The 24,936-nt window shown below is 39.8% G+C and overlaps 1 protein-coding gene across 2 annotated transcripts in view; it reads right to left on the bottom strand.

Moving 5' to 3' along the window:
* The window catches only part of LOC109043326 (ABC transporter G family member 23), a 70,486-nt gene extending 52,646 nt beyond the window's left edge, over positions 1 to 17,840 (bottom strand). Inside the window, exon 1 of one of the 2 annotated variants that reach the window (XM_019060510.2) lies at positions 17,532 to 17,840. The gene's annotated coding sequence lies outside the window, so the exon portion shown is untranslated. The remainder of the gene's footprint in view (positions 1 to 17,531) is intronic. The other variant, XM_019060509.2, reaches the window with a different exon arrangement.
* Positions 17,841 to 24,936: the final 7,096 nt, after the last annotated feature.

Raw genomic sequence — 24,936 nt, 5'->3', positions numbered from 1 at the left:
ACGGTCAAGCTAAGGAGAAACGACGTATGAACATTTAAATTTGTTTTTGTGATGAAATATTGTTTATTCGAAGAAATCATGAATATTTTTTCTGGTTTTTCAGAAGCATATTATTGAATCGCAAGTAAAATTTGCTGGAAAAGCTCACAAGCTTGCCGGAAAATTCTCGTTTTATTAGAAAAATGCAGTAACGTGCGGAATTTCATACGACATTTTTCCAATGAACAACATTGTAATATCGCTCTAAATACAAAGTCCATCATGCGTCTCAATGCGCGCTGGGCAGCAGCCATTCGTTGGTAACGCTGGTTTTCCGTTATTTAAATGCAATACAACTAATAATCGGACGTATTCATGAGAGAAAGAACTATGTCTAACGCAATCTCTATGCACATAGTTGTGACAATTTTTTGACCATCAGGCAAAATATGAAATTAATTTGCGGGATGTTTACATTTTACCCTCGAGGATGCGCTAATGTTCGTTTTTCTTCTACCCAATAGCAAAATTTTACACATAGACATCTAAGTTAGATAATAAGGCTTGCAATTATACATATGACGTAAAGATAGTCTCCCATCTTTGCATTATAAATTGGTAACTAATCTCTGGGACGTGATTTGAATTCTCATATGCTTGATTATCGAAACTTAACTTCGCTCTGACGCAACGTTTTCTTTCTAGTCGGAAAATTTATGGGAACCATTGTACTTATACAAGGTCGATGGATCAGGTCATTCTCCTCGTAATGTGAGCTTTCGGATCCACACTCAATCGAAGGGAGAGTTTCAATGGTCCCGAGCAAATTTTTCAGTCTCCTACCATTGGCGCAGCGTGAATGATCGATTATCGATGTTTCCTCATTTGAAGCTATGGGAAAGAATCGCTTATTGAGGTGTTTGTTGCGAACACTCATCGATACTTCTCCTTACTACTTACTTAAGTGGGAAGATTCACAAATTTATCTCGTGATTAAAAAAATAAATAAACAAAAAAAAAACCTGTGTGGCATTTCCAAAATCTGAACAGATCGGGCTCATTTAAAGATGATAGCCTCACCTGTCAGTAGCCGAGAAAATAATTGAAATTGGTCCCAAATGAAAATTTGAGGGGTCAGAATATATCGATGGCCAAAGTACAAAACCACGTATCCTCATTGTGGTGTTTCAAAATTGTCTCTCCTATGTTTGTCCTTTGGGGGAAAACAATCCAAGTTAATAGCTTTAAATATATTGAGGATAGCTGATTGCTAGAGCAGAAAATAGGAGGAAGTTTAAAAGAAATTGCGGTGCCTGGTTTTCTAAAGAAAATATAAAGTATGACAGGAGCTCTGAAATGTCGCAAACCCAGTCATGTAGTTTCGCATTTTGGCAATAAATTTGTTCCAATAAGCTCCTGCCTATCTTCTTTCCTCGGCGAGCTGTAAGTTATTTTTAGAAGCTCTTTACATGTTCAACGTGTTTTGTATTACGTTTTGAAGAGGAAAATGCCCTCTAGTGATCTATTTTTTCCTTCTTGATGGACCATACTGCCGTGCTAAGAAAAAACGTTGCATAAGCCTTCAGACGAAGCGAAATTTCATTTGATGAAACACGAATCATCCGGGAATTCTGCGAGGATTTTCCCTCCAGTTTTTCACAGAATTTTACTCGCAATCAGATTTTGAGTATAGGAAAATCCTGAGGTAAAATATTCACATCTCTCCTCGAAAATAACAATTTTACCGAAGGAAGTTTGGCAACTCTCGAATTTTCATACGGCATTTTTTCTCTGCACAGCAGGATTAGGCGACGTGAAATGGACGTGTTTCTGCCAAATAGAACTATGTGCATTAAGACATGAGCCCTCAGACCCATAAGAATATATGCATAACAGGGCTCACATCATGATGCACATACCGATTGTCCACCTCAGATCGGGTTCAAATTTGGCAGAGAGGTAGAATAGGTTAATATAAGAAACCGTATTTTTTTTTAGGTGCCAATGCCCAGCCGTTTTTGAGTTATGAATTTTTGAAGTTGCCGTTTTTTCGTGTCAGCGACGCGCTCAAGTCGAGCCTACTGTGCGCGCATCTTTTAATGCGATCCGAGTGTCCCGACGGTCAAGTGAGTCAGTTGCCGAAGCGGTAGCGCGCTCGCCTACGGTGCTGCAGGTTCAGGGTTCGATACTACCGCCGTGCAATATATTCTTGCAATTGATTATTTTGTTTTTTAATCGCTTCATCACAGCAAATTGTAAGTCACCTTGTAGACGTTGTGGTGCTGATTATATTTTTTTCCTTTTTTGTTACACACTCATTAAAAAAATAAAAAATACATAAAATTTAATTAGAATCATAACGTCTACAAAGTGACTTACAATTTGTTGTGATGAAGCGATTAAAAAACAAAATAATCAATTGCAAAATTGTTATTGACGGAGGTAGCATCGAACCCCGAACCTGCAGCACCGTACGCGAGCGCGCTACCGTTTGGGCAACTGTCTCACCTGAACGTCTGGACACTCGGATCGCATTAAAAGATGCCCGCACAGTAGGCTCGACTTGAGCGCGTCGCTGACACGAAAAAACGGCAACTTCAAAAATTCATAACTCAAAAACGGCTGGGCATTGGCACCTAAAAAAAAACACGGTTTCTTATATTAACCTATTCTACCTCTCTGCCAAATTTGAACCCGATCTGAGGTGGACAATCGGTAGCCTCCCCTTGTCAGCTCCGTTTGGCAGAAATACGTCCAAATACAGTTAGGGTGATTAAAAAGCGGGAAAAGAATTTAAATGCGTCCGATTTTCCTGACCGGTCTGGACAGTGGAAATGATCAAGATCAACATCCGCCGCCACGACCGCGACACGCGCTGATTTCACGCTGAGATCGCGGCGCGGCGACGAGAGCAGAGCAGCCGCAGCGGAGGAAGCTCAAAGCAGCGCTGGGCAACTCCACGAACCGCGAAGGTCGAAGATCTAGGCAACGGACACGGCAGATACCGCCAGCTGAAAATTCCAGCATCTCGGTTTCTCGGCCTCAGATGAAACCCGGCTACACAACAAACACAAGAGCCAGGTTCCTGCCAGCATTGCCAATTTCCGCGGATTTACCGCTTCGGGGCCGTCCATTAATGAAGAGTGGATATTGAAAACCTGGTGAGTGCCATCAGGAGTACCACTATACTGCCGTGCTCAGAAAGAACGCCGTATGAACATTCAAGAGTTGCCAAATTTCCCTCGATAAAATGTTTATTTTTGGAGAAAGCTATGGATATTTTTCCTTTAAATTTTCAGGAGCTTTAGGTGAAATTGGAATCAATATTATCTGAAAAATTGGAAGAAAAATATTCATAAGTTTACCAGTAAATTCGTGTTTTATAGATTAAAATTTGGCAACGCCTGCAGGTTCATACGGCGTTTTTCCTTAGCCCGGCAGTACACAGCGTGTGAATTAAAGCATCTGCATAACGATCCGGGGGAGGGGGGGGGGGGGGTCAGAAAAATTACCAGACGTCATTTATGGACAGAGCCTTGCATTTTTACTCCAGAAACACTGGTTTGAAAGGGTGCATTCTTCACTTCGCCATTGCAATGTCAGAGTAAACGTTCGCTAACAGCTAGGAGATTAGACCAAAGCGTCCTTCGGCGTGCAATGCTATTTACCACTCTAGAAACGTTTGTAAACACTCTCGGTCTGCCTGTGCAAACGTTAAGCTGAGCTTTTCCGTCAGTACGATATAGATTTTAATGTACTGCTAATGGTTTTCGAATATTCTAGGAATTGTCTTGGATTACGCCGGGAACGATCTGAAAATGAGCCAGATGCGCTGGTCGTAGAATCGCGTCATGGTGATCATCACGGAAATTATTTCTTGAAATGTTTCCATGGCGAATTGAGTTTTTTATTTTTCAATGAAAAGCCTATAATCGCAATGCATCAAATACTGGAAACGTAGCGACAGCAAGTTATAGCAGCGCTTCACAACGTTGAACTCTTTGCTGCGTGGGAAGCGCTAGCCAAAACGCCTTCAATTCGTCGCTACGCAAAACGCACATTCGTCAAGCGCGAATAGTTGCATGAAAGCGCTTAGCAATGTCGTTTCTCATCGAGCATATCGGGAGCCTAGGGCTCATATTCTGCCATGCTAAGGAAGATCGCCGTATGAACATTCGAGAGTTGCCCAATTTCCTTCGATAAAATGTTCATTTTCAAGGAAAGTTATGAATATTTGCCCTTGCAATTTTCAGAACTTTTCGGTAAAATTGCGAGCAAAATTATCTGAAAAATTGGAAGAAAAATATTCATGACTTTACCAGAAAATTCGTGTTTTATCAAAGGAAATTTGGCAACGCCTGAAGGTTCATACGGCGTAATTCCTTAGCACGGCAGTATTGAGATAGCCTCTTAAATTTCAATATCCACTGATTTAATTTAGGAATGAACCTCAGCCACCTCCTTCTATTTCAGTTATTACATATTTTTTGTGAAACTTTCCCAATTTTTTTTACGGGATTGTATTTACAATTTTATATAAGAACATTGAAAATTTCGAGGGAAAATATTGATAACTTTCCTCATAATTAAATACTTCATCGGAGGAAAGGCAAAATGTGAGTGCTAATACGGTGCGTTGTGCCTATGCGGGATCCAGTTCATCGAACCGTCCTATCCATTTCCGAGGCTTTCGTCTCGAAAAAGCAGATATCATGATGACTATAAAATTCATACTGGAGTCGTGAAGCAGCCGATAAATTGAAAAATTCACTAAACAGTTAAGATGTGAATATGTTTGTCATTAAATCATGCTTTCGCATTTGATTTATCATCCGAAGGCTCTAAATTTTGATACGTGATAACTCCCAATTTTTTAACACCAATTTTAAAAAATACCGATTGCTCCTCATAGCGCAGGGCTTTCTTGCCAAATAAGTTTCAAGTTTGTAATCACCCCGAATTGTTTTACAAAAATCTGTTTTGAAAAAATCTTCTGATAGGATAGACATTTCAACCTTGCGCTGTTACAATGAGACTTTACGAGATGATATGTTTTATTTTCAAATAAGCGCTAAAAATGCATGATAATCTTATTTTAATGAAGTTCCTCTATAAACAGGACGCATATAATCCGCGGAATAGACATACATAACGTTAATCACTAAAATTTCAATTTAAGAATTCAAATTTTCGACACTTCTAGGGCTAAAAATCCTTTCTTGGAAGAAAAACTCAGTCGTCCATTTTTTAATTCACGCGTGTGATGTAAATTAGCCAAAATTTTATTCATGTATGTTTCGTTGATTTCTACCAAAAACATTTTACGAGAAACAAAACATCTGCCCGCTAAAAATTGGTGAAAATATCTTTTGTGGCCGTTTCCGGTAAACTGGTGGTCATCTAATTTTTTCAAACGCACCATTATTGTTTAAAACATGGGAATAAAATGCCCGTTTACAAGAGTGTCTAAAGAATGATAAATGATACATGAAAATACTTAAAATGTTTGACTTCCTTTGTTTTACACATCTTGTGAGAACGAGAAAGGATTTCAATTCTGAGTATATCAATTTTTGTCCTTCAGTAAGTTCTTTTACAGTTAATTATCAATGCCATTTTTAAACAGAAATCTACCGAAACATTTCAACAACTTTTGAGGAAACGTTTGTCCTAGGATAAATAACCACACCAAACGCGAAGTAATAACAACCGGTTTTCCTGAATAAAAATAGAATGTGACGTGGTTACAGTTCGATGGCTCAAGTTCCAAAACACGTCTGGAGCATCGCGACGTGCCGTTGCAACGTGTACTTATATATTATTCCTTTTTGATAGAGCTAACCAGTTTCTTCTGAAAAAATTCACTTGGGATTTTTTCTGATTTCATTCTTGGTAAATATCGAGCAAATAGCACATCCTATTACAGTTTACGTTTTGAAGCGGGAAAACTCAAAAATACGCTAATATCTAAATAGATTCCGAGATAAGCAGTAATTTGCAGACTTTTGCAATGCGCTCATCGGAATTTTGAGCCGTTTTCCCAAAGGTGGTTCCTCAGCGATTCAATGCTCGATCGATCAAATGATTATTTGGATCTTAGAAAATTTCGTAAGAACTATCGATCATGCATCACGCTATCGTATCTCAGGTATTTATAGGCAAAATTTTACTAAGAAAGGTTGGAAATAACTCCGACAGCACGTCTTGTGTGAATAAATCAATTGTTTGCCCTTTCGATTTGCGCTATTCACTTGAGGCGTACTCGTAAAACTATCTCAAAGCTTTTCTTGGTACAATTTGGTATGCAAATACCTGACATACTACAGCATGGCGTAATGCTCGGAAATTCTTACGAAATTTCCTAAAATTTAGAAATCATCGGTTCATCGATCGACGATCGAGTCTTTCTCTGAAGTGCTGTAAAACCTACCTTAAAACTCACATGGGATTTTCTTCTTTCATCATTCTCGGAGGCCGTTGAGCAAGATATATTACACTGGCGGGCGTGACTATATCCGGTAGGCGTTCGGTAGGAGTGTTAACTTTAGGGGGGGGGGGGGTCAGAAAGGTTCACTCCCCTTCCTTAAAGGGGGGTTCGGGGGGCCTCCCCCGGAAACTTTTTAAAAAATGAAGCCGCAAGAACACGATTTTAACCCTTTCTGGTGAAAATTGTGCCGGTAAATTGTCATTGAAATTTTGTTCTTTTTACCGATCGTTTTCCTGTAATTTATTTTGTTAAATGATAACGTATTTTCGCAACACGCACCTGCAGAGAGAGGTGGGAGAGGGAGACTGGGAAACTGGGAGATGCGGCCCGCAGGCGCAGGGGGGAAGCGGAGGGCGAATCGCGGCATAGAGGAAATTCGGCGGTTCGCAAACCCCTGCGGACCACTGCTATAGGAAACAGCTGGACTGATGAGCGGCTCTCCTCTCTCGTTCTTTTCCCCTCCCTTTTCTCTCTGCTGTGTTCCCTCCGCGAGCGCGGTCCGCACTCGTCTCCGAACCCAATGCTCACGCTCCGCTCTGCGCCGCGCGCCGGTGCCTCTCCTCTCTCGTGTACCCTTTGCCCCTTCATCATTGCACCCAGGTTCTCTCTCCTCACCGTACGCAGATCATCCAGGTTCGGTAGCCGGTGCGGACCACGCGTCACAGGATTTTCTCTCTCCGCCGCGCCACATGCCGCTGTCGGAAGCCAAGCGCCCGATACTTATTTGCGATCTACTATTCTGTATTCTGTATTGCTTCCCACATTCTTAGCCATAATTTATTAATTGTTTCAAAATATTTTAGGGTGTTCGGCGAACACTGCGAACCTATGGACGCCACGTATTAACCTAGCGGGCTGATTTTTTTAAATTGATAGACAAAGCTATAGATGAAGGAGACAAAGAGAAAATTAAGGGATTCTATTGGTTGTCATAGACTGAGGAAAGACTGCTGGACTAACTACAGGGTCCCTCGTGCGTTGTCGTCAGTTAGTCTATTACTTACCCCCTCGGTCCATTGCAACCACAACCGCCTCCGCCTATAGGATCGCTGTATTTTCTCATTTTCTTGTTTGTCTGTAGCTTTGTCCATTAACTTTAATAATCAGCATTACGATGCCATGTTAAGGAAGGAGGCTGTATGAAGCCTCGAGAGCTGCCAAATTTCTGTGTATTTTTGAGGCAATTTGGGAGTATTTTCCTTTGAAATTTCATGATATTTTAGATGCAACTGCGAACCAAATTTTCTAAAAAATTTAAAGAAAAATATTCACATTTTCTCATTTTCTTGTTTGTCTGTAGCTTTGTCCATCAACTTTAATATTCAGCATTATGATGCCATGTTAAGGAAGGAGGCTGTATGAACCCTCGAGAGCTGCCAAATTTCTGTGTATTTTTGAGGCAATTTGGGAGTATTTTCCTTTGAAATTTCATGATATTTTAGATGCAACTGCGAACCAAATTTTCTAATAAATTTAAAGAAAAATATTCACAATTTTCTACGTAAATTTTTATTACCGAAGAAATATGACAGCGTCTGAAGGATCAAATGGCGTTCCTCCTTAGCACGGTGGTATTTTTTTCCTTAGCACGGTACGGATCAAATTTTCTGAAAGCTTAAAGGAAAAATATTCACAATTTTTTTGGAAAATTATTTTTTTATTGAAAGAAATATGACAGCGTCTGAAGGCTCACATGCCGTTCTTCCTTAGCACGGTAGTATGGTACAAGGATTCATTTTTAGAATTTGCCAATGCGCTTATCGTGACTTTTGAGCCATTTTCCTCGTGAGACGAATATTGTTTCCGCTCCGATGGAAGTTCGACCATTTCAACACCTTTTTGGACTTTTAGCCGTGAACGAAAGACTTGGCCGGCTCGACAACGTTGAGGTTGCTGCGTCAAGACTGGCGAGCGGGCGCCCGGCGATGGGCACGAGTATGGCGGCAGCGGGATCACGTAGATTATGCACGAGGAATGCGGGGACTCGAAGGGCAATTCCCAGCCAAGTTCAAGGCCCACCGAGTGAACCACTCCGACCAAATTACACCGTCTGCCCCCCCCCCCCCCCTCCCTGGTCCGCACACTTCCCTTTTGGTTGTTTTGATCGTTATGGAAATCACAAAGTCCCACCAGAGTCACCGAAACTTGCTAATGGTCAACCGAGTCCCAAGACCAAGCGCAGCGTCGGCGTATTATACAACGAGGATTTAGGAGCTTTCCGGAAAAGAGTAGTCAGTAGCGCTCGAAACGTGCATTTCGATCTCGATCACATCTTCTCGTCCTAAACTGAGGATGGACCACTGGAGGATAGGGTGAGAATGAAACTTCTGCAAGTCATGTTTCCTCATCGCAATCTCACGCTCTTGCTGAACGAATCAAAATCCTCCAAAATTAATTCTTGAATGAGCTATGAATGTTTTTTTGCGAAGGCAAAGCCTGAGTAATAATGATTGAGATGAATTGTGATTCGACCCTGGTAAAGAGAAGGCAGTAGAATCTGTGTTCCAAAATACCATAGACCTACGGCCGGCTGTAAGATTTCCAATAGCTTCTATAGCCGGCTACACAATCTCTTATGGCATTTTTTAGCCGATGATGAATAAGCAGCAGCCAGGCGATAAAGTGTATGCTAAACGTCACTAATTACGGATGCTAGGACTTAGTGAGTTTTTGGACCACTGCTCTCTTTTTGGGCCGTAGTATCTTGATTTATTTTGCGTGGAAAGCTCCGTACTTTTGATGGATGCCTGTCATTCCTAATATATTAGAGCGCCTTCAGTTTCGTATGATACTGTGCAATACCTCTGGTGTGAAATAGTTGCTTCAAGCGCCGTGGCGACCGTGGCGTGGCACGCTGCAGTGCGGCAGGCGGGCGAAACGCGCATTGGCGCCTACAAACCTAACAGGGATACTTCACGCGTTGCGCAATGCGTGAAGTATCCCTGTTAGGTTTGTAGGCGCCAGTGCGTCGCCGCTCCGCTTTGTGTTAGGCTCTAATATTGAATCTGGCGGAGTCAGCGTTATTCAACTCATGATTTTGAAATGTTTGCACATCCTGTATGGATTATTCTCATTTTAATTGATGAAAAAAAAATATGTATTAAAGGAAAATATAACGTGTGTTTTGTAAATATTAAGGTGGTTCCGTATCAAACTTAATGATTTTCAAATCACACGAATTTCTACACAATTTCTTATAGCCTTTTATAATCGATGGCGAAAAAACAACAGCCAGGCGATAAAGTGTAAAGCCCGGCGATAGGAACTATAGTCCGGCTCCATACTTTTTTATCGCTTCGTATAGCCCGGCCGTATGATTTTCTCCGCATTCTATAGCCAGCTATATGATTTTCTGTAGCCTTCTTTAGCCGGCTGTAAGAATTCCTATGGTATTTTGAAACGCAGCTCTTATTGCCAATTTTTACCAGGGGATCGGAGAATGTGTCGCGAATTTATTCGTTGATTTATTCCGAAATTATCGGATAAAACATTGCGATGAATTGCGATTACATCGCATACATTTGCGGTAAAAACGGCGCAGAGATACAACTATTCGTACATGGTGAATGTACATGGTGCATCTGAAAAATTGAAGGCGGGATGGCGCGAGGCGTGAACTCGAATGCTCTGCGCTATGCAACCATTGAGCAAGGCGGATACAAATATTGGTCGCGTTTCGAGTTGAGCCGTCATTTTTGAGGCTGTGACGCGCAGAGGGTAGAAAAGCAGATGCTTCGCCATGCAAACAGGATGTAACCGAAATGTACCCGATACCGTGTGACGTCAAGAGGTTACGAGATGCGGCCACCATTTTTTATCCGCCCTGGCCATTCAGATGCCACTCAGATTCGGGCGGAAAGTGGAAAAACGAGGCTCGAATACGTCTCCTCGATCTTGGACTGTGTTGTTCACGACTCACGAGGCTCTTGAAGCACCACTACAAAGAGGATAAACGAAAACGAGCACAATTACGGAAGTAGAGCGAGGGAAAGGACGCGCGTCCACGACGGCGCAGAGATACAACTATTCGTACTTGATGGACGTCCGTGCTGCATCCGAAAAATTGAAGGCGCGATGGCGCGAGGCGTAACCTCACGATGCTCTGCTATAAGGGTTAGCTGCCAGAACGGCTAGTGAATAGAAAAGGTTGCAACCCTACATTTCTTTTGTTACCTATGCTACGATGGAAATGTAAAATGCCGCGCCGTCGTATGAGCACCCGATTGTTCCCAAATTCTTTTTCCATAAAATGTTCATAGATTGATTACAATTTTCGATTTAAATTTGTAAATACACCAGATGAAAGTGAACGTATTTATAGTCAAGAAAAAACTTTAAAATAAATAAAACAAAAAAGAACTATACGGTTATGGGCTTTGGGTATGCTTCACGATACCCTCTAATTTTACTGGTTTGTACATAGTTCTATACAGCATAATTACGTTTGATTGCGAATAAAATACCTAAAAACTTCAAAAGAAATATCCAGGATTTTCCTCACTTAAATACAAATTCTTGGCTTGGCAGAACAAATATGGCAACGTAGGGGGTTTAGGGGTTTTTTTTTTGTTTTTTTTTAGCCGAGCAGGGCGATTGTTAGAAAAATTCTGAAATTCTGGTTCCTGCTAGTTTCGCAAATCTCGCGCATAATCACGCTGAAAAAAACTATGTCGCAAGTTTATTAAATAAAAAAGAACTGTGTAAATGGGATTTGCGTGATTTATAATTCCTTTTGATGCAATGCATTTTCACATAGCCCTCCTCCCCTAGCCGAGGCCCAACCGGATTTTCCACCTCAGAGTCGGATATTATCCACTCCTCAAGTTTCGTTACAAACCGCTTTTTTCCAATGACTCACAATTTACCGTACTGCATTACGGTGGGTGGTTTTTTTCGTCGCCGAAGAACAGGACCGATCCACGCGTTGGCTCTTTTGTTTTTTGTCTTCATTTTTTTAAAATGTTTTTTCGCTCAGGTCGTAAAACAGGCATTCTGCGTGCTGCGAGACTAGTTCCTTTCTTATTTTTTATCCCGTCTGCGAATAGCAAGTCCAGATAAATTATTTACCCGCTTGAATATTTCAAGTTGCAGAATTTATTAACGGCATTGACGCGTGGATTAGTTTGGGACCGTTGCCACCGTAGTTCTAAAAATCATAACCGAACTAACAGAGGAAATTTAAAATGCACAATCCGTTGACTAAGCTGTTTCTGGAACTCGTTACTATGTAAAAATCTATGAGTCAATAATAATTCTGTCAAAACTCTTAATTGCCTCGGCCCATTTTATTTGCCGTCATAATAAATCTTGAAAAATCAAACTATTTAAAAATCGGTCAAGTAGGATTTAAACTTAAATGTTAGTTGATTGAGAGATTGCATTTTACATCACTTGTTTTAATTAGAAGAAAAATTACGGAAATACAAATATAATTGGCTATTCTTATACATGGCGTCAGGGTTAGTATATGGTTGGTTATTATTATATTTGTTTTTATATATTTGGCTAGATATATAATTTTTCTTCTAATAAATGTCAGATACCTGCGTAGATTTTAAGTAAGACTGAAAAATCAAGCAATTTGTCTGTGCAAAACAATAAAATTGGAGGACCTTGCCATGACCAGCCTGACTATTTTACACGTTGCTAAATTTCCTCTCATTTATAATTTGTTTAGTAAGATAATTAAGTTAACGTTCTGCTTTAAAATTTTGAAAATAATACTTTTCGCGATTTAAAAAAAAATACAAAATATGCCAAGGCTAGTTTTTCTATGTATAAAAAAAAAACATTAACATGAAAAACAAAAATAGACAAATAAAAATGCGAGATGCCGAAAGGCTAAATTTGGTTCCATCCTCCTCCTTCGTCGCTTAGCTGACAAAAGGGCGTAATTACGCTGAGGGATGAGCCCGGAAAAGTATTGAGTTATACGAACGACAGGGTTCATCGCACAAGGTAGTTACGTCCTTCTGTTGGGAGGGCAACGAATTAGCGTGACATAAAACCTGGGATTCATTAGTAATCGATCTTCCTGTGCTTCTTACGATCGTTAAATGAAATGCGATAAGATTTTTGGTATTCGCAGGATAAAACATTTTACGCAGCAATTTTTTTTTCAGCAGTTAAGTTTTTCTTACATAAAATAGACTCTTGATTTCCTCCTTAATATTTTATTACCTCCTATTTAAATAGATATAATGTAAAATGCCTCCGCACAATAGCCGGATCCGACCACCGGGTGCGTCAGCAGATCGTGTTGGATTTTCCCACGATCAATGCCTATGTTTCCTGCTATGGTAGAACGACGTATGTAGATCCCAATGTAGTCGAGTCTCTCCCGTTAACGTACTTACACATCGGAAAAAGTGTGAATGTTTTTCTTTGAAATTTTCAGGAACATTCGATTAAATTGAAAATGAAAATCCCTGGAAAATCGGAATTGGAAAATTCAATAGTACTCCAGAAAATTCATCTTCAATCAGATAAAACTTGGCATCATCAGAATGTTTACACTGCGTTTTCAAAGTAGGATGTGGTACAAGTGCTATTTTCTCATGCTCAATTCAGCGGTTACCTCAGTTTTCAGCGCGTCAAAGATAAAAGTTCAAAACAGCCTGGGCATCATTAAGTGTTGTTTAGGTTGTACATGATGTTGTATTCCGTAAAAGAACCTAAATGCATCATGCTCCATAAACTTTTTCTTATGAATAGATCTTGGTCTCCACTCGTCCTTTCCCAAACGAGGAACGCGTTGCAGAATTGACTAAAAAAATTCTACGTTTTATAAGAATAAGACCAGGAAAGTGTCCAAAATTTTGTTGATTTTCGGGTGTAGTCAGAAAAATAGTCTTAGACAACTTCAATTAGAGTCACCCAGCAGCGTTTAGGTAAAAATACAATATGCGAGTAGAAATTTCGCAACCTTGAAATGGACTACATTTTGCAATTAGGAACTATAGATTCTGGCTCAGTATGAAAACAACGTAGGAGCCATTAGTTTCCTTATGCACGTAAGTGTTTTTTCGGATGAGCCAGAAATTATAGTTCCTAATTGAAAATGAAGTCCAAATGTAGTTACGTTCTTTGGTCAAGGGAACGACGAATTGGACTGCATTTTGCAATTTGGAACTATAAATTCTGGCTCATCTGAAAAAACACTTGTGTGCATAGGGAAACTAATGGTCCATACGTTGTTTTTAAACAGGGCCAGAATTTATAGCTCCAAATTGCCAAATGAAGTCCAATTTTAGAACAAGAATTTTATATTCTCAGGCCATTAGACACCCGTTAAATGACGGAAACTGTTGCACAATCCTAGCAATACGCGCACTTAAGATGTTTTGAAATCCCACTCTCCGCGTAAAACTGAGTTGTAAATCTTGGTCTGCCTTCAATAAACAGAGATATGCTAGATTTCGGCGGGGCAAGTAAATAAGACGTCAAAAGAACGCAACAATGTTCAGATATGAGCCCCAACGTTTACGCGATTCCATGCTCTCCGGGGCTCATTTGAAAATTGAGTTAGGTCGTTTTGTCCTCAAAGGAACAGATTTCAGATCGTTCGTCATGAGTTTCACGACCAACACGACGCCGAGCTTATCCGTGATTAACCGCCATTAATATTCTGAAAGATTTCCACGATTATCCTTGAGAGCTTTGATACTTTATTAACAGATCTTCGGCGGATGTGCGAAGACGAGTTATGCCGTGCTAAGGAAAAACACCTGATGAGTCTTCAGGCGTTGCCAAATTTCCTCCGATAAAAACCGAATTTACCGAGGAAATTGTGAATCTTTTTTTCCAAAATTTTCTTACAATTTTTTACGCAATTTAATCTAAAATATCTGAAAGTTTCAAGGGAAAATATGCATAACTTTCGTCAAAAATACATGTTTTATCGAAGGGAATTTTGCAGATCTCGAATGTTCATACGGCGTTTTTCCTTAGCACGGCAGAGTTGACCGGTTGAGCGTCGCTTTTCCTCCGGATTCTGAATTCGATCTCGTCTTGAGTACCGGGTCTTGACGCAGTTATACAATAAACACATAACTCACAATTGAATCAGTCATTCCGAAAAAGACTTAAGTGCCAAAAATGCATCCACAAGGAAAACGGTAATCATGCACCATCTTGATTGAACCGTTCTAAATATCAGAGCTCTAAAATATTAAAGCAATGAATTAATCGATGACATTTTTCATTAATCTGCGATTTAAAACTGGGCGTTTAATGCTGGTTCTACTTCTTTTCTTGTATTTTCATATTTGGCGCATAAGTCTTTTTGAGAATGGCCTATTCAATTCTGTTTTAAGCTGTTTCGGAGGTATGATAATGCGCTGAAAAAAGTTTTAACGCTTTAGATTACTGACATGGGTCATTTTGATCCAAGGCTTGTTATCACGGAGAAAAATTATCACAATCCCAACTAGCTGATTTTGGCGCAAGATAAAAAAGTAGTTGTCCCAGTCAGAGGTATGAATGAGTCTGCCGAAAGTATGGTTGGATCAACCATACCTCTGGCTGGTGCAACTACTCCCCTGTCTGGCGCAAAAATCAGCCAAGAGTATAGTTGGGATTGTGATACTTTTTTCAGTGATACTTTTTTTGTGCCATTTTTACTTGAATCGATCTAGAGATCTTTGCTTTTCAGTATTTCTCGCACATAAACCTTTAACAACGCGATTTTATTGAGTTTTCATTTAAAAAAAAAAAAAAAAAAAAAATCTTGGCTCTTTCATTTCAACGCCTTAAACGACCAACGTGGGCCTAGATAACCCGCGCGCATTCAAAATGTATAGCATTCGCAGGTGTTGCTTGGAATATCATTACTTATTTTGTTGGCAAAAAGCAATAAATCAAAGATTTTCCTATGAATAATGTTTTTCTAGACTACATTTAAACGTGGACGGTTACACATCGCGAATGATCGAACTGCGGATTATTGAAACTTTATTGTGTAAAAGTACCTATCTGCTTCGGAAGGTAAATGGTACATTGTAATTTCTAACATAAGTCAAAAATTCGGTTGCTTTTGAGTGGTGCAAACACGCAGTTGAGATTTGACTATCTGCGGTCTGATTTCCTGCGATTCTGATTATTCGTGAGCGGTCGATGATGTTTTTTTCCGCGTAATTTAAAGGTTAAATTGAAAACAGAAATGAGGAAAATTAGCAATCTTGTCAAAAAAAAAAAAAAAAAAAATTCGAAAAAGTGTAGTATCTCATATCATCCCGAAAGAATAATCATTTATTCAGTGTGTAATTGCCTTAAAATTTGCCTGTAATTTTTGCATGTGAACATAGTATTCTGAAGTAAGAGTGTCATAAAAGCCCGTAGATAATGGATAAATAAAAAGATGGAATGTTAAAAAATTAAAAAAATATCTTCAGCTGTCAAATTTCTTTCAGTTAACTTAGGCATTTTATGCGGCACGTTCTCGTACATCGAGCATAATTCGTCGCTCTCTGACGTAAGGGCGTAACTTGATTTCTACGTGACACCTGTGCTCCGTATAACTCTATGCTTTCTAAGGCTCATGCAAAATCTAGATACGCCCTTACGTCAGAAGAGCGACGAATTGGCAGGATTTAATCCTGACAGTGCTTCATTATTTTCTCTCATTATTCCGAATTTTATTACCGTTAATTTAATACGTATATCTGTCCTTGAATTGCATTCTTGTAGAGTGCAGTGAACTCAAATGATGAACTAAAGTCTAGGGTTGCTCGAATTCAAGGCAAAGCTCGCATTAAGTCACAAATAAACAATGAGTTCAATATCTCTCGGTAACGGGTTTCCTAACCCATTCCAAATGGACGTATTTATTCAAAAAATAAATATGTAAATCGGAAGAATTAAATAAAAAAAATTATGAAGCGCTAAAATTTTTAAAACTTAGTTTCTTTTCGTTCAACGAGTGTGTACAAGGTCCCGTTTTTACGTCCACTGAAGCCTTTCCGAACGTAATTATGGGCTTTTATCTCACCCAAGGTATAGCTAAGGGGGTTGTTCGGAAAAGGGCAACTTTGTTTGTGGAAAGGCAGAGCCAAGAGCAGAAGCAGATCTAGGAAAATTTTGTTGGAGGACAGGACACTTCGTCAAAGGAGGTCCACGTGACACTAAGAAACACCCCGTTAAGGAGGCTTTGTGGCACTCCCCCACCTTCAAATGGGGGCTCAAGGGATTTCCCTAACGTCAGCAGGGGGTGGGGAGCGGACCATTTTTAAAAATTGAGTCATCTCAGATGCAATTTGCTAAGCTGTATTCATTATCAACAAATTTATCGAATTTAGATTAAGGTGAGAAACAAGTTACACTTCGTTCAGAAGAATCTCACACATGGAGGGACTAAGTAAATCTCTAGTGGGGCCAGGCCCCCTCTCTCCGTCCCCATACTAATCCGCCCATGAGCAAGGCCAAACTTTCAAAGCTCTCTTTAAATCCCCTGAAATTAATTCAAATGGACAAAATTACCCCAAACCTCATGACTTGCGAGAGAGGGGTTGTTTCGAGTGGGTAAAATTTACTTTAGGTTGGGAGGTCAAAACTTCAAAACATATCTTTAAATTGAACGTATTTATGCTAAAAGGTACTATGTTACACCCAAACCCTATGTACATAGTTCCTTTTAGCATAAATACGTCCAATTCTTCATAGAATCGTTCTAAATGAACTAAAATGGCCGAAAAAAGGGTCAACTCGTCAATTCCCTCACGAAAGAACGTAACCACATTTCAAGTTTGCCAAGTTTCCCCTTGTAAATTACATTTTCACCAAGGGAACCTTTGACATTTCGCACTGAAAAATCAACTGATTTTTCTTCAGATTTCATGCAAAAATTAAGAAAATTTTTGGACAAAAACTACACAGATGCATTCTTGTAAAAAATTGAATTGTTTGAGTCAATATTACAACCTTGGAATGGAGTTATGTTCTTTCGTCCGAGAAACGACGAACTCTGCGATTCGGGAGGGGGATGGGGTTGAGAGTATCGAGCCCCCCCTCCGAAAGGGTCCGACTCCTGGTCCGACCCTCCCACTAAAAAAATTGCATGCAAACATACGTGGTAAAGCGTTATCCAAAAGCAGGAAGCGGCGAGCTAAGGGTTGAAATCCGGGGAGCGCACTTTGGAAGGACCGGACGCGGTTCCGGGCTGGAGGTGAACTTACTCGAAAGAAAAACGTGAAGAGGAAGACGATGACGGCGACACTGGTGAAAACGGTGAGGAAAAAGTTGAAGAGGGAGAAGGCGACGAGGAACAAGAAGAGGGCGAGGGGCGATATTTTGAAGCTTGCTCGCGACCGAGACCGCGTCGAGGACGTGAAAGAACGCGGGAGCGGACGTCAAGACCGCTGGAGGAATCGGCTCCGAGAAGACTGACCCGAGACCCGCCAATTCGCGCCGTGCCCCCGTGCCCCCCGTGTGTCCCCCTGCCCCGTTGCCCCATGCCGCCCCCCCCCACCCCCCGTCCCAGGCTCAGCGTCATGGAAGCGTGGATCTAGGCGGCCCACCGCGCACCGTGTTGGCGTCTTCTGGGCGCAAGCGCCAGGAGAAAGAGTACCCTGGGACAGCGGTTCCCAAACTTTTTTGCTCGAGGACTCAAGTCATACGAGAGTGTGCCTGGAAGGGTCGTATTCATTGGCGGATCCAAGGGGGAGCGTGCACCCTCCCCCCTCTTCCTCCGAAAAAGAGGAAGAGAAAGTAGAAAGACGTATAAAGAAAAAAAGAAAGAAAGTAGTAGTAGTAATATAAGTTTATTTTAAAGCGGTGCTTTAGCATCTGAGGCCATTTACACCTCTAAAGAAGGTAGTAGTAGTAATATATTTACATGGAAATAAAGAAAGAGAAAGAGAGAAAGAAAGAAGAAAGGAAGAGAGGAAGGAAGGTAGTAGTAGTAAAATAATTTTATTTTAAAGCGGTGCTTTAGCATCTAAGGCCATTTACAAATTTACATGGAAATATCAGTAAAAATACAAAAGGGTTGAGGGGAAAGGTTAAATTTTGAGATTAGTGGAGCGCATAAATTCAAAAAGTTTCACAGGATGAGTATTCAGAAGTAAATTTTTAAGAGAGGGTAAGGGGTAGGGAAAAAAACGTTTTCGGATATCTTTATAAAGTGGGCAACTTATAAGAACGTGATCTACCGTTAAGGGGAATTTGGACAAGAAGTGCAAGCAGGACGGTTTGATTGGGTCATCAAATAGCTATGGGAAAAATTTGTGTGACCAATTCTCAGTCTAGTTTGGACTACTTGTTGAAGTCGAGTCAAATGAAAGTTTTCGGATGAAGGTGAAGTAGGCAATGCAGGGGGGCATTTAGCATTGGTGAAATGCTGCCACTCAGTAACCCAATGGTGGAGAATTTTTCCTTTTATATCTAGAAACAGATCTTTAGAGGTAACCGATCCCTTCGAGAAGGGGCCAATTGAAAGGCTAGACTCCCTAGCTGCAGAATCTACTCGAACATTACCCGGAATATTAACGTGTCCTGGGCACCAACAAAACAGGATAGAGAAATTTTTAGATATAAGGGTGAAGACTAGATTCTGGATCTGGGTAAGGATTGGGTGAAGATTATTGGGGTTACCTAAAGCACTTAATACACTATATGAATCTGAACAAATAATTGATTGTTTACAATCTGTATTATGGACATAATTTAAGGCTTTGGAGATAGCTAGAGCCTCAGCTGTAAAAATAGATGTGACTGGTGATAATTTAAAAGAGTATAAAGAGAGGAAGAAAGGAAGGAACGGAAGAAAGAAGAGAGGATTTCGCTTATATTCGACAATCGTTCATATCGAAATTGACTCAAACTGCGTGTTGAAAGAGAGAAAGAATGGAAGAAAAAAAGTAGTAGTAGTAAAATAATTTTATTTTAAAGCGGTAAAGGAAGAAAGGACGAAAGAGGGAAAAATGAAAGAAAGAAAGAAAGGATGGCGCTTATATACGGCAATTATTCATATGGAAATTGACTCAAACTGCGTGTTAGATGCTCTGATAATTTTCTGGGGGAAGTCCCTCGGACCCGTATTGCCCCCTCCCCATTGGAAATGGCTGGATCCGCCTATGATCGTACTCATAAACGTTCCTTAAACAGCTCCTTCCCTCAGGAGGCCCCATATGGTTTACATTGTGATTAGGGGAGATTTAAGGAAATCCCTAACATAGCATCATAAAGAAGACAGTTTTTGCCAAAATAGAATAAAATTCAGCAATATAAATTTTGAAATGAAACCTTGCTAGGAATCGTAATGATTTCCCATTGCAAAAAGTACAAATACGGGAGCGAAATTATATACGGTTTTGATAAACGCATGGTAGATGCGGACATACCTTCAAATGTACAAAATTCTCATATATTTTCTCTGGATGTTCATTATTTTTTGTGATGGTAAATCTTTGTACTCTATTTCGAGAACTTATTTCCGAACTCAGGTTCCTTTTAATTAGGTATCGTTCTTTTTCATTTATGCATAATTAATTTTAACATACATACGTAAGCCGCGTCATGAAGATGGTATTATATGGGCAAACTCTTTAGCGTCATACTTTCTGTCTGATTTGAAGGTTTTGGTCGTTTTTTAGTCTATTTTTTCCTTTCAATTGCGTTCTTTTTCTGCATTTCCTTCACTCTGAACATGCATCCTCTATTCACTTTCTCTACTGGTGTCGTTCTCGTCTCGTCCCGCGACCAGCGGCGTGGCGTGCTTTGCGATAAATCGGTTGATTGGCCATTTAAAGCTGTGAAAAAGTATCGATATATCGTCACCTTCCAGGCAAAGTATCACAAGCGCCATGCGACGTTTAAAAATTTCCGCCGCCATTTTATTTTTTTACTGAGAAATTGTTGGTTGAATCTGTTCGAAAATTTCACTAAATTTTATCGGCAGCACAAAGAAAATTCGGTCTAATTTTCGGACAGCTTCGTTGAACAATTTCTCTGTAAAAAAATATAATGGCGGCGGAAATTTTTAAACGCCGCATGGCGCTTGTGATACTTTGCCTGGAAGGTGACGATATAAGGTGTTTGCGGCGAACACCTTAATACTCGATAATTTACCATAGCTTCAAATTGAGAAATATCGATAGATCGCAAAGCCCGCCACGCTACTGCCCACGACGCGACGCGACGCTCCAAGGGGTCTGCAAGCCACAGTTTGAGAACTCCTGTCCTAGGCTATCGTTACACGATCAAATGGGTCGGTTGCGTATGTCACGGACAAAGAGAAAGAATTTTAGAGACCTCGCAATAGCGGCTTGATCAATGTCAAAGTTTTGGGGATCACCACCATTTGCGTCTCCTGCTGATTGATGAATCATTAATGACGTCATTAAACGATATGCAGAGCAATCTGTTTCATCTGTTAGATGTAGTTTGACGAACTTACTCGTGAAAAAACGTCATAATGCGCAATCAGACGCTGAATTTAGACTGAATGTGGAAGTCACAGTCGTCGCCCAACGGCTGAAATTTAGCAAATTCGAGTTATTTTCATCAGATGTGTATTAAATTCCGAATAGTTCAGACAAATTCAAAATTGTCGTGGTTGCTGAGAATCGTTGCTGAATTTTGCGCGTCACGCGCAAAATTCAGGCATCGGGCGATGACTTCCACATTCAAGCCCATTCAGCTCCCACATTCAGCGTGTGATTGCGGAGTCTGATGAGGATGAGTGTTGCTTTCCACAGGGAACAGTAACTATAGCTTTGAGGCATATTTTAGTTTTTTGGTTTTGTTTTTTGATTTTTGGCTTCTAATATTACATTTTATCATTTTAAAGTGTCAAAGTGGTTAATACTTGGGGCAAAAAAATTTCAAGAAATCCTTAAACGCCTACAAGACGGGTTCCCCTCCTTTCCACAAAGTTTCATTATGATATTTAAAACTTGGAAATAGCTATCTTGAAAAAAGAACGTCACGGACATTACAAATGCTGGTCTTATTTTTGTAATGTCCGTGACGCTCTATTTTTCAGTACAGCTCCCTCTGAGGTTTAATTATTTTAATTGATTGAAACTTTCAGTGAAAGGAGCAGACCGGGGGATCCCTCTCTAAAGGGTTGAAGGATTTTTTTTTTTCTACAACAAAAAAAAAATTATCCGGATAGATAGACTTTTACGACACTTTCAAGTGTCAAAATGCAATGTCCGTGACATAAAAAATGCCCACGCAAAAGTTGGCAACTTATCTCGCGCGAACTTCAACGGAAACGGAGACTAGTTGAATGCTGAATTATTGTGATCGAAAGCACGCGATGTGAGATCTACGACTCAACGTTGACACTGACCTGCAGTTGGTCGAGGAAGGAGTGTGCTCCTAGAAAAAGTAACACTCTCGCCAGGCCCTACCAGTGATGTCGATATGGCCGTGCCATGACAAAACGTCATATGAACAATAGTGTGTCGCCAAATTTCCTCCGATGAAATGAGATTTTTCTCGAAAACTTGAAGATTCTTGCTCCGAACTTTTCGTGAATTTGTGATTAAAGTTGAAAAGAAATATATTCAACTGTTCCCAAAATCAAAAATATTCTATTGGAAGAAATTTGACAACATTCGAATATGCATACGGCGCTCTTCCTAAACAGGGCAGGTATGACTTTTCTGCCGTGCTATGGATAAACGCCGCATGAACATCAAATGCTGCGAAATTCTTCTTTACAACAAAGCGAGGCGTAAATTATCGATAATCGATATTTCCCCGTTTGAAGGTGTGTAAAGAATCGATTATTAAGATGCTCGTTGCGGGCAACCTGTTTATCGATCCTTTTCCTTAGATTTAAATGACAGATCAATCGATATATCGAAAGCACCCCACGCCACTGCTGTATAACATTAATTTTTTTTAAAAGAAAATTATGCAAAAATTGTCTAGACATTTTCAGATACTGTAAATTAAACTGTGGATGAAGTTACCTGATAATGTTCGAGAGAAATATCCACGCGTCTCTCTGGAAACTCGTATTTTATCGGAGGGAATCTGGCAACGTTGAAGTTCAAAGGCATTTTTCCTTAGTATACGGTAGCACTGGACCGTCCACTCGGCTGGTGCGTGCGCACTGGTTTCATACTTTGACGCCGTTTTGAGCAAACCTCACATTCAGTCATATAAATCCACTTGATTCTTCGTCTTTGCCGTACATCACTTGGTTACGGGCTATCAGTGACCGAAAACGGAGCTGTGATGCAATTTGTAAGACGTAATGAGTATTGTACATCGTAAATAAGGAACGTGTTCTAACGTCCGAGCTACGACGGCCACCTACCTACCGGAGAAAAATGGAACAGCCTTTACAGGGTAACGTTGAAAAATCCAGGACGAGTGAATTAGGTTTCTGAGCCTTCCAGTAGGGAAATGAGTGTTCTTTAGCAAAACTAGGGAATTCCGCTGGCTTTTAAATAAGAAGCAGTGAGACATAAAAAATACAAATCTTACTAACCAAAATTTAATAAAACTATTGCTATAAAATTTTAACCGCCTACCAAAATTATCATTAAAAAAACATTTGTAAATAAATATAAACCGATAACAAAGAAACTAAAATTATCAATCTAATTAAGAATTTTAAACCAAATATCAAAAATGTTTGACTACTACCCATTTAATTGTAAATGCAGAAAAAGGAGGAAATCTAGCGATTCTCGCTGTCTTAGTTTCCTATTATTAATTTTTTAAGTAAACCTACCTGGTTAAACTTAAGAAGCCAAAGGATGTGCCAAATCAAATAGCGGAAACTTTAAGGATCCATTCTTCAGGCTCAGATAATAATATTTTTTCTATCAAAATTTTTCGTTTGAGCTATTTAAGGGGATATATATTTTCATGGGCGCCCAAAATCCCCATGTTTTCAGTTTTTACTTTGCTCGGCTCAAGAGATGGAGGAGCTTACAAAAATGTCCTTCGGCCCCAAATTTCATGTAATTTAACGTTAACCGTACTAAAATTGGAAAAAATAATTTTTTTGAGAGACTTTGAGGGTCTCCGACTGGCTCAAACATAGGACGATGACGCGAACAAGATAGGCTTAATTTGGTTCAGAAAGTCGACCCCAAAAGTTTTTGCCATTATATTTGGAGCCCGTAGAGAATGAGAATGACTGATAAAATCCTGGATTCTAATTAAAAAATTTGAAGAATGTGGGCTCATTTACATTAACCGAGCCACATTAATCATCAAAATTGACTGGTTGCATTTCTAGATCTAATAATTTTATTAAGTCGTTTCTGACAAAAATCGAAACAGTTGACTCCTTACAACCGAACTCGATTTAATTGCAGCAAGAGATGAACGCTTAATACTAAGCTTACAATTCTTTCCGTGCGTTAAAGTTTCCAAACTCAAACTTTCTCATCCTCATTGTCTATGCGACACAATTTCGCTGAATTAATTACATTCGCTGGCACAATCCTTAGGTGGCCAAGATAATTTTGGCATAACTACGATGTAACTAAAATAACACGTATATCGCATTACGACGTTGCAATTTCTTACGAATTGCATTTGATTTTCATTATATTTACTATTGTATTTTCAAGAAAGATACCCGCGCCTTAACTTCCAAAATTTCAGGAAAATTTTCCTCGCAGAAAATTTCATGCAAACTGTGTATCTGATGTAAGACTAGGGGGTGCGGTCCACTCCCCCCCCCCACCATAAAGGAATACACGGGAGAAACCGGTTTGTGATATGATTACCCTTATGATATTATACTGCAGAGTATGGTACGTATCTCAGATAGCTACGTTGTAAATCTCCTCTCATGTTTAGTTTGAAAATTAAATCACAATTTTTACTAAAACTGTCTGAAAATTTTTCTCACTCATCCCCAAAAAACAATACAAAATTGAAAGAGAACAGCCTCATCAGTTCTCCTCGAGGAAGGTAAATGTAATAGGAGATTTTGACGGTGAAACTGCAAAAATATGTACCCCGGTTGCGGTGTTTCAAAAGCTACGTTCTTATTTTTTCATTTTTTAAAAGGAGACCGAACATAAATCTTCCCTTGAACTTTTCACAGAATGTTCTACGCATAGAGAAAAATAATCGCCGGAATTTTCAAGAAATGACGATTAGTAGTTTTCGATGTAGAAAAGAAAATATACGGAGAGTTTGCAATGCCGCAAACATAAGCTTGCGTAGGTCATTTTGCTAGAGGCCGGAAATCGCATTTCACCAGTTTCATCATCGATTTTGTAAACGTTGCAATTGGACGTATTTATGCTAAAAAGAACTATAAGCATAGGATTTGCTTGTGACATAGTTCCTTTTAGCATAAATACGTCCAATTGAGATACCTACGCATTATTCTCATTTGGTTATCTCCATATCAGCAGCTGTGCTTATAGAGTGACTTCAAGCAGTTTTTATCTTGTTATTACCAATGATACCCATCCTATTTGTAATTAAGTGTGCCAAAGCGTAGATTGCTTACATAATTTCTCTTACAATGAAGTCAAGTTTCAAAT

Source organism: Bemisia tabaci, chromosome 3 (assembly GCF_918797505.1).
Source record: "Bemisia tabaci chromosome 3, PGI_BMITA_v3".
In the NCBI taxonomy this organism is placed as follows: Eukaryota; Metazoa; Arthropoda; class Insecta; order Hemiptera; family Aleyrodidae; genus Bemisia; species Bemisia tabaci.
This window is presented reverse-complemented; position numbering and strand designations above follow the sequence as displayed.